Source organism: Anas platyrhynchos, chromosome 1 (genome assembly GCF_047663525.1).
Source record: "Anas platyrhynchos isolate ZD024472 breed Pekin duck chromosome 1, IASCAAS_PekinDuck_T2T, whole genome shotgun sequence".
Lineage (NCBI taxonomy): Eukaryota > Metazoa > Chordata > Aves > Anseriformes > Anatidae > Anas > Anas platyrhynchos.
In genome coordinates this window covers 93890012-93897974 of record NC_092587.1, presented here as the reverse complement: position 1 = coordinate 93897974, position 7963 = coordinate 93890012, and the positions used below count along the sequence as shown (strand labels likewise).

Sequence of the window (7963 nt, the reverse complement as noted above, 5' to 3'; positions counted from 1 at the left end):
CTGTGAAGGAGGATGTGATGAGAGCACAGAGGGTACAGAGAAGGCAGGAGGTGATATACAAAAGCTGAAAAGTCTATTTTGTGAGGTCAGGGAGGTGACAGTTGGGACCGCTGAATCAGAATGGCCTTTTCTGGTTGCAATTCTCATCAAGGTGAAGGATGCTTTCTTTTAAAAGAAAACTGTTGCAACTATCACATTGTACAGCTGGTATGCAACTGTAACTAGACAGGAGAACAAAAATTCACCACTGCTAGCACTGACCTTTCTTTAAAATATCTAAAATCAGTAATTATTTGGAGTTCATATTGTTTCCTCTGATGGCCATACACAGTCCAGTTAGACAATGGGACCAATGACTATTAGTCAACTGGATATATTTGGCTGGTTATATTTCAACTTGTACCGCTTCAAGAAGATAAGATGTTAAAAAAGTAAAGAGGGAACTTATTAGAGGACAGCAATGAATAGTTTCCATTCAAATCATAAGTTAACCTAGTACATTGAGACTCACCTCTAAGACAAACAACCAGATTTTAATTCCTGTTATTAAGGTGATAGAATCCATGAAAATTTACAGAGGTGAGTACAGAGGTTGCAGCCCTGACAGCTCTAGATTGCTTTGTCTAAACTAATAACAACTCTGAATAAAAGGCATCTAAGTCCAGCTGTACAGTCTCACACTTAACTTTTCCATTAGTGTCACTGGCTTCCCAGGGGTCTCTTCTAGTACTTCGTATGTTTATGGACAAGATATAAATGAACCTATATGCATCAGCTGGGCTCGATGAGCATCTCGCTTTCTCCTCCTCTTCTATCCATCAATGTTGCTTCCTATGATTACAACAGAATCATGTCAAAAACACAGGCATACCTTGAAAAGCTAAATAAAAGGCCAAGAACTAAACCTGAAAACCTTATGCAAGGAGGCATGGTGTGAAGCAGAGGTACCGCAGTTGATGAGACTATTGCACCTGCATGTGTAAGTGGCACAAGTGCCTCTTGCACACAGATCCCTATTGGTTTCCACTTAACTTTTCCTTTTTGCTGCTCAGCATGCAGTGAGTTTATGAGAAAGAGAGGGGTGTATGTGGTGAACCCATGCACAGAGCGTGTGAAATAATAAAGCTCTTACCTTCACTCAAGTCACAGAGAGGCGTTGCTCCTGTTGTGGAGCATAGTGCATAGCTCTTCCTCGGGGATTCATGCTTAACCTTGGACGGGGTCACCTGGTTGTCCAAGGGAGCAAATGTAGCACTGAAATACAAAATAGCATGGCCTCTGAGAACATCCGCTCATATTAGGATTGGATTTGTTTTGCAACCATAACTTTAAAGATCACACAAACAACAAGAGATGGTTTCAAATGGATGTTTCCTGACTGCATTGAACTGCCCATTCTAGAACTGCTCTTGGGTCCTTAAAACTTGTATAAGAAGTTTCAGGAAAGCAACCTGGGAAAGCCATTCATTTCAAGTATCTACATTTGCTGTCCATGAAAATGAAGAAACTCGGTGACCAGTGAGATCCAGAAATTCAGAAGAAAAGAGCTTGGCTCCACCCTATCACAATTCTGCTAAGGGACACAAATTGCCTTTCAAAATCCTGTCTGGTCACCAGCTCGTCCACAGCATTGACTGTTAACTGCATCATGCTGGTTGATAGCTTTATGATGTGGACAAACGTGCACTAAAGAGTATAAAATGCCTATCGAAACTAATTTTGTGTGACCTATGCCAGGACTAAACTGAGGTCTCCAAAGGTGAAAGGAGTGTATCAATCAACTGTGCCTTATTATTGCCCTCCAGCCACATACACATATCAAATAAAATTAAGTGCTAAATCAACTTAACTATATACACAAAATAATTACTTTTTTTTTTTTTTTTCATTTTTATTGGAAGGGAAGAAAAAGGACAATCAAGCTGTTTTGGTACTCAAGTTTCAATATGTTAATCTGTTATCATAGGCTATATATTGGGATTTTATTGACAATAAAATAAAAACTTACAGCCTGTAAATATTACACTTTATTCTTTCTACAAGGGAACAAATTTCAATATCACAAAGAATGCATTTAAATAGATACACGTAATAGATTCTCAAATGATCCTCTCTGGATGCTTGTCACAGATTTCAGAGGGCCTATTCATTTTAAATTATGATACTTGTAAGAGACTTAAGCTAAATTAAATTAAAGACAATATTCATTTAAATTTAAAAGCACCCAGATCATCACATGCAAAAGTATCTGAATACCTGCATACACTGTGGAGGCCTCCTAGGCAGAAAAAGCCTCACAGGGAAAGCTTTGCTAAATGTCTTAAGAGAGAAAATAGCTTTAAAACAGTCACTGAAGATTCACTGAAATTTACCATTATTAAAATTTTGTTTAGTTATAAAAATAAAAGATAGGAAAAAAAAAAAAAGAACATATTAGAAAACAGTCATTTATGAGATAATAGTTTGTTTTCTGATATAAAACCCCTGTTTGTTAACAGCATTATGCAAATAGGTCTAGCTGACTTATTGAAAATCCAGTGGTAGCAGGAAAACACCAGAGAGACAAACTTGCAGAATCAAACTCACAAAACTTTTTGTCATGCTCCATGTTACAGATTTTATGGAAAAACCTCCCCTTGCTCAAAGGACTGAAAAATCATAAATAAATAAATAAAAGCCACACCAGCATAATATCCAAAGCAGCAGCAAAAATCAGCATGAGCTTACAAAGAGTAAGCCTTCTCAACGTTATTCCTTACCATTTAAATAACATTATGCAAGTCAATAAGACAGCTCAAATAGTTAAGAGAGACAGCGATCTCTCTGTGAGAGTTATCAGAGATAAATGGCTACCTAGGCAGGAGGAGAACTGGAAAATGATGGACAAAACTAGGGAAAACAGTTCTACACAAACAGATCCAGTTGGATGAAGATTATATACAAAAATGTAGAGTAAATAAAGTGATATCATTATATATTTTATAAAAAATACTCTCAATAATTACACATATTCAGAAAATCTTAATTTGAATTTGTATTAACTTGGTCGGGAACATTGTCCTAAATCTGTTAGGTCTGAGTATTAAGCATATGAAGCTTATTATATATGAAGATATTTCTTTCATCCTTTTCCACTGTGTTCCTTTACCTTTTCTCTTTGTTTTCCGCTGTATGATGGGCCTCAAGCTGGACTTACTGGTGAAAGAAATTACTATTCCACAGCTGTAATGGTTAGAAGAACTAAAGCGTGAATAATAAATATTTTGCTAGTAAAACAAAAATCTATCAATAAATTTCAGTTCCTAATATTTTTCCACTGAATAAGATTAATTCAAAAATAATGAAAACTTTCATACAATCAAGACAGCTCACTGTGCATTTTGGTTTTAGCAATCAGATTTTTTTTTTTTTTCTTCTAGAATTTGTAACATCAGAAAGGCACATTATTGCTTGGTATATTTTTAGGTTCATTGCTCATGTACTAATTGTGCAGAAGCTGTGTACATGCCCTGAAGTCTAGAAACACACACAATCTCTGACTTCAATGCAAAAGCAGCATGATTTTTGATGAGTACTGTGTAAAGCAGGTTATCATTGTGAATACTCACAATTATGAATTCAAAACTCCCTTCCCACTTTTGTCCCACAGAATTAGCATAACATTTATTGCTCCAGTGAATATTCACTTTATATTCTGTAGAATATTCATGGAAATTAAATGGAAAAGAGGTACAATCAACTTCATTAAAAATTCAAATGAATGTTTTCCATTTTTGGCAGCACTCCTCACATATCATTAAAAACCAAAACAGTTATTCCATGAGAAATGTAAGCATAAACAAATAATAATAACAATAATAAAAAGCCCCATAAATACAACCTGACACTGAAACAGTCCCCTCCTGTTCCCAGTCTTCACCACAGTTCCTCATTGCATCCTCTCCAAGACGGATCCCTGCTCCCATCCTGCCTCTGCCCCTTGGGGGTGAGGAGGAGGATGCCCTGACAAGGGATGGAGGTGCCTCTGCCTGGTGACATGCTCCATGGAGCAGTGCCCATTTCCAGTACCCACTGATCCTGAGTGATCTGCTTGATTCCAGCTGGTGTGTTCATCAGCTTGTGGTAGCAGGAGAAAAGGGAGAGGCTGAGAATGTGGTTGCATAAACACAGCTAATACCAAAAAGAACCACAATGCATTTCTCCATTACTGATTTCTTCCTCACCTGTCAGATGCATATTATGTACAGCAGACAAGGGCCTTTTAACAGCTTAATTTTTTGATGGAGTGGGATTTTGCACTAGAAAAGAAAAAAAAAAGAACCCTGTAATATGAGGGTTGGTCATTTCACTGGGTACTCTCCAGCACCCTGAAACCCTGAAGATAACTAAATGCAGGACCTGGGCAGTAGCAAGCAGCTATTACCTAAACCAGTATCTACAACCTACACTGTCATTCATTTTTGTGTCCAGCATGGTCCTATATGTTTACTCCAATTTATTGTCTGATGATGCCAGACTACATTACCCAGTTGTTACACTTCTGAAGTACTTTCAACCTTCCATCACAATGTTCTATATTTGATTTTGGAAAAGTGTGTGAAAAGATACCTTCCCAAACCTTTTGCATTTTTTTAAAAAATTTTTATTATTTTTAAATAAGAAGACTTTGCAACAGCAATTGCTGGTGCATTCACCAGTGTAATCTCTGCTTTCCCATTTACATGCTCATTATCAACGTGTTGTCTCAGTTTCATCATAGGTGGTAAAGGTTTTCAACATACTTCTCTTCACATATATTTGTTGCATTCTTTTTTTTAACCATAGTAAGTCTAAGGTGTTTTTCTTCTTTAATTGGACCCTCCAACTGCATACAACTTTCCAGAGTTTTTTGATGCCACATGGGAAAAACTTCCATTCATTTGGAAATGAATGGAAACTGAAGCACTTAATATATGTACCCAGGTATAAAGAACTCGTATCAAAACGGCACCTCTTGTGTTCTGTAGGTAGCACAATAAGAATAGTATCCTGCACAAGGAAAATGTATTAGACTATTGTATCCTTTACATGAAGAAGATGAATTGCCTCTGTATCACTTCCTAGAAAAAACAACCACAGAGTAAAAATTTATACAAAAGGAAGTGAGCCTCTGTTGAGGGATATAGACAGCAGCCTATAGCTTGTGTGATCAACATTTAGCACAAGTTCACTACAAACAAAAGATAGGTAGAGTCACAGTCACTGAGAAGATGGAGTTGATATATATATATATATATATATATATATATTCACATAAAACTTAAAATGGTCAGTTTGCCTTTACTCCAACCACCCTCCTCTAACAGAAGGTTTTAAAATCACTTAATGATGAGTAATTTTGGCCAGCTGCTCAAAGTGTGCATCATGAACAAAATCCAAAGTCATATTAACATTAAACAGACAAACACAAAAGTAACTACAGAAAAAGCTGACATTCCATGTCTTACGTGCTACAAACAACAAAACAAATTGCAGGTACCCCAGTGAAAATTCACAGTCAGCATTCTTGTTTCCCATATCAAAAGAATCTAGCACTTACTGAATACCAGGTGACTTAATCCTCCTGAAAAAGTAGTCCTGACATCTGCTTTGACACGACTAGATGCCCCAAGAGGATCTATTGCATGAAACCCTGAGGAGGTTGTAATCAACTATGCTAATGGTAAAAAATGATGTGGACTCTCCATTCTCCAATTTGGATAAGTCAATTTAAGAAATAAGTGTAAAATCCAAGATAGCCTTAGAAAGATTACTTAAACCAATCCAGTTTGGACCACTCTGTTATCTGAGAGAGATATTCTTTGAAGAAGTAAGTTGAAAAAGAAAATCTAAATCACTACTTTAAATATTCCAAAAGTCAGGAGAGCTTGGTCCAGTATTCTGGGTTGGCTACCTTGGCTTTTTTCAAGAAGAGCATAGGACTTCGTCAATTCACAAACCTGCCCACAAAAATATAGAGATTTGGTTTGAATCCTTCTGGAAAAAGTATTCACATGCTACTTTTAGGGTTAGTGTGGACTCACTAATTAATACAATAAAGACCAAAATGAAAACAGTTAGCTCTTCCTGGCACATGCATGTATAAAAAAGAAATGAAAAATGAACACTACAATAAAAACAAATAAATGTCATTACAGAACTATATTCTTTCCCTTGTCAAAAAATCTACAAAGAAAAAAGAAAACACTCTCTCCTCCAATAAAAAGTGATATTTGAACTGGAACATGGTCCTTGTCTGACCCTGAATATATAGATAACACTGTCATTAGCATATTATTAACACTTTACAGAAAAAAATAAATGGAGTATTTTAAAATATGAAACCCGATTTGGTGAATACACGATAAAGTTGAGTTTCAGCTGGGTAAGGCATAAAGAATAAATTCTGTAAACTGGAAAATATTTTGTTAACTTGAAAAAATGTACAAATATATTTACCACAAACGTATGCTATGGAAAATATCCAATTTGCATATTTTTAATTTTAATAAAAATATACACCTATATGCAGATACATGCATAGAGAAAGAATAAAAATATATTTTTTATTATTTTATTATTTTTTTTTAGCATTGCAGTTTGCCATTTATGTTTACAAAGAGTAGAATCATTATATTTGGACCTGAATATTCAATGTTACTTCATACCAGAGTTCGAAGCAGCTCTCCAAGATAGGTATCATAATCTAAACAGTAGAGATTGCACTTGGGGCACAGAACATCATTTTCAAAATGAGATGCTCAGGCTTCATCCTCACTATTTATAATCATAATGGGAGACAGAATAACTCATTCCCTCAGTATTTTTTATTTCATTGCATACATTGGAATATCTGTTTAACTCAACATTTGAAAATTTCTTCACTTTGCTGTAGGGAAAGCACCACAGGATTTTATTTTTTTTTCATTGGGTCTTTACCATGACGTAAGATAAGAAGATTGTCTCCCTTTGGCTTACTTCTGCATTTATTTCCATCTATGTGCTCAGGAAGAAAAAATTTTCTTTGAAAACAGATGATACTCTAGTAAGACATAGGAAAGTGAAACCAGCACTAGAAGAGGGCTGTGCCTCTTCCAGTTAGCATGTGTTATTGCTGAGTAAAGCAGCTGTACCAGGCAGAACAACCTAGCACCATGACCCAGCAGCCTGCAGGAATCATATGCATCACATTCCCTTCCTCAGAACAATGACCGAAGTCTTCAGTATGGCAACTGAACTGCACCAGGAGTTCAGACTGCACACAAACTCATCGTCCCTTGTACTTGCTCCTCTTGGAATAACCAAAGCCATTCCCTAAAACAGTCATTATTTTGAGCACATAAATGTTGTCCAATCTTTTCCAGTCCTTGAGACTGTTTTATGACCATTCCCACAAAGAAAATGTTCAGTCTCAACCCATCTTTTCTGGACATTAATGTGTTACATGTGGAGACCTGCTGACAACACCCAGTCAAAAAAAATCATTCTGATGAAGTCAATCTGTCCTCTTTTCTGCCCTCAGGGAACCATTCTCAGAAAACACTTAGTCTGAGACGAACAACAGAGCTGATATTCCAGGTTTTCTACTTCTGCTCTGTTGTTGTTTTGCAAGCTTCCCGTAACACAAAATTTAAAACACCTATTTAGCATTAATGCTTGCTTAAAATAATATGGTGATGCAGATATACCAACATATGTGAATATGTATATATGTATATATTCCTGCAGAACAAGCAGCAGAAATTAGCAAAATAAGTGGCTTTTCTATCTCCACTACTTGAAAATTGCTGCTATCTTCAGACAATTTCCACAGGAAAAGCAATACTAACTTCTCACATAAGCAGTTTGTCTGCACCAAAGGACATGAAAGCCCTGTCACTATAGAAAGTGTAGACCAAATAACAAGCTCTGGACAAGTGGCACGTGGGGTTGCTTGTATAAGGAA

General features: G+C 36.3%; 1 long non-coding RNA gene across 3 annotated transcripts in view; it reads right to left on the bottom strand.

The window, feature by feature from the left end:
* Positions 1-514: 514 nt before the first annotated feature.
* LOC106016523 (uncharacterized) overlaps positions 515-7963 on the bottom strand; it is a 115350-nt gene continuing 107901 nt past the window's right edge. For 2 of the 3 annotated variants that reach the window (XR_011803864.1, XR_011803865.1), the window contains exons 3-5: positions 4224-4298; positions 1133-1254; positions 515-831 (exon numbers count right to left, since the gene is read on the bottom strand). This is a non-coding gene — a long non-coding RNA (uncharacterized lncRNA). The remainder of the gene's footprint in view (positions 832-1132; positions 1255-4223; positions 4299-7963) is intronic. The other variant, XR_002401250.4, reaches the window with a different exon arrangement.